We start from the raw sequence: 3,323 nt of genomic DNA, 5'->3' as shown, positions 1-3,323 counted from the left end.
TCAGAACTGAAGTTCAAGAAACGCCTGGAAGGAATCTGAGCAACGGTTGAAGAATAGACGTTAATATATATATATACATATATGTGTGTGTGTGTGTGTGTGTGTGTGTGTGTGTGCTCGTGTGTGTAAAGGTATTCAATCTGTAATCAACGTGTTTTTCAAATGTTTTTCTATGCAGTTTGTTTCGTGTTAAGTATAATAGTCGATGTAATGGCTTCTGGCTATAAATGCATATTAAACCAATTATCTAGTGTCTTACGTTTGTGTAACTACAAATTATCATGTAATGTATATATTACAAAACCACTAACCTTTTTAAACCACGCAAAAACAAAAGCCTGTATAACTTGCTTCAGGCAACCTATGATATATCCGTTTCAATGTGACCGTAATCGAAGATGACATGTGTTGTTACATGTCATCTTGTACATGTGTATGCGTGTCTATGTCGTGGACAGAATCAACAAAGTACGCAAATAATAAAAATATATAGAAGCATAACAAGTCCCAAACACATTTGCACCGTTCTAAATATTTGTTTATTTCACAACATTGCTTCGGTTGCCTACTATAGGATCTGTTCAAAACTGGCAGCGTCGCACGAAGTCAGTGAATAATTTCTACTACTTGTCTCTAAGGAAGTTATGACTTGGAAAGTTATGTCTCTCTTGGTATCCGGTAATGGCGATAACTATAAAGCTTGAAATGCATTGTTCGGGTCACATGGGTCACTCTGAAATGCATTGTCCTGTCAATATATGGAACTATGAAATTACTATTAATGTTTTAATACCTTTTACATAAATCGAAAATTTTTCTTCGCGGCAAACTGCATTGAAAATTGCCTCTTTAGAAGCGAAATATTTGCTAAACATATTTGATGTGATCTTAAAACTTGTTTGTATGTAACTATATATATTTGATATGCTGTTCTTTATATTCGTTTTAGCAAGTGCATCGCGACGCAGATCATCAGTAAGTGTTATTTTTAACATTTTATCTTAGTTTAGAGTGTATATTAGTGTTATCTTTCTTGTATGTGACTTGTCCAGAATATAGGACATAGGCAATCATGTCCTGCCACAATTCTCTATTCTTTGTTTCTGTAACAGTTCCACTTTCTGATACTTAACACCTCCTTCTTCGAACCAATTCATCAAACTTTACATAGCAGCCTCCTCCTACCTCTGCTTCTTTTCCCTTCAATCTGTCCGACCGTCACTAAATTCTCCAGACCCTCTTTCCTCATCACACAAGCTAGAAATCTCAGTACTTGGCTATTATCTTACATAGCAGTTTCTTACTTACCGCAGCCAGGATCATCACTTTTTCATCAGATAAATTATCTGTCCATGCTACCGTCAATAGTCTCTTTAAGAACCATTTTTACAAACGCCTTCTCAATTCTGATGCCCTAAAACATACTTCACTTCCATACATTAACACAAGGTAGACATAGCAGTTCAATATACAGATGTTGATCTTGATGCTCAGAGTACTGTTTCTCAAGATGTTATACAATTCTGAGAACGCAGACTTTGCCAGTACTATTCGTCTTTTTATCTCCTTCACATATTTTGCGTCTTCTGTGATCAAAATTCCAAGGTAGTCGAAGGATGATAGCTGCTTAATGATGTGATTGAGGTGTTGTGGGCTGTTAATATTGCGGTAGTGACGAGAGAGAAAAACCCCCAAAACTTCGCCTCCACTGAGCTGTTTCTGATTCCTCCATTCTAATGATACCAAAATATTTATGTTCCTACTTGTCGTTATTAGTTTGTAAGGTAGTAACTATATTGTGGACGTTACAGTCATATTGAACTTCAATGTATGAAAGTGAAGAACAAAACATCATTGTGGAAAAAGTGTGTGAATGATATGTACTATTTACTTGTTTAAGTTATCGCGCTGTGGCTGCACTGGAGTAATGCCTTGTAGGGCTTTAGTCTAACAAATCAAACCAAGTACATATGTCATCTTTAAAGTTCGCTACTTACTTTCTCGGTCTCTTGCCGAACTGCTGTTTCCTAAACGTAAACAAACAAATACCGGTTATGAAGAAGTAGTAGAGAAGATACACAACACAAACAAGACACTCATACACACACACACACTCACACACACATGCACACACACACACACACACACACACACATATATATGCATGTATGTGTATGTATTGATTCTTGTGAGGGTCATTAGGCAAATAATAAACACACACGCTGATTCATTTTCACTTGTTTATTATTCTTTATTATTTGTCAACCAACTAACTTATCGAATGCTTAATCAGTCGGTTCATCAATGAACCAGATTTTGTCCAAGTCCTTTCCTCGCTATTCACGACATTGTCAATGACATACTTTCTACTACAACAAGCAAGCGATTACTTAGTTGATTAAATAACTAACCAACGGAAGGAAAATAAAGATGTGAAATTGAACCAACGTGCGTTTTCATTACCATCGATTGGCATGATGACTTTCCCAATTATAACAAAATTCGTTTCAACACATTTGCAAACTAAATACAAAGCAAAATCCATACACATACATAAACAAAGTAGCTAGTTCTAAAATCACTATAAGAGATGAAAGTATTAACTCTACTGAAAAGTAATGTTTGTTGCCACTTCAACATGGCTGTCACGTATGGAACGACGTTACTACTATTCTTTAACCCCAGGAGAACATCTTCTGCAGTTGGATATATTGCAAAATATCGGACACACTGATTGTCGTTAACCAGCCGGAAAAGAGGTTCTTTTACGGTTAAAAGATAATTGTAACGTCGTTCCATATGGACCAGCCATATTCAAGTAGTAGCGAACATTACTTTTTAGACATACATATATAAATACGTGGATGGATGGATGTATAGATAGATAGATAGATAGATAGATAGATAGATTGCTGGATGGGTAGAGGTAGAGAGATGTAACACAGAGGAACACGAGGGAATAAACAGAGGGAAAATTTTAAAAAAAGCTAGTGAATTTAGCGGTTAATCATGGCGACTGATATATATATATATATATATATAAACATTCAGAGATGCTTCTTTCAGTTTCCATCTACCTAATCCACTCACAAGTGTTTGGTCGACCCGGGGCTATAGGAGCAGACACTTGCCCAATTTTCCACGCGGTCGTACAGAAACTAGACCCATATGCTTGAGAAGCAGACTTCTTACCACACAGCGGTGACATAATCGATGAATTTTTATTTATCTATTTATTTTGTTTTATTTCCTCACTCTCTTTTTCAGTTTCATTTACTTATTTGTTTTGAAAATTATATATACTGATCTATTGTTGATTACGT

This window comes from Octopus bimaculoides, chromosome 17, assembly GCF_001194135.2.
Source record: "Octopus bimaculoides isolate UCB-OBI-ISO-001 chromosome 17, ASM119413v2, whole genome shotgun sequence".
Lineage (NCBI taxonomy): Eukaryota > Metazoa > Mollusca > Cephalopoda > Octopoda > Octopodidae > Octopus > Octopus bimaculoides.
Note: the sequence above shows the minus strand (reverse complement) of the source record.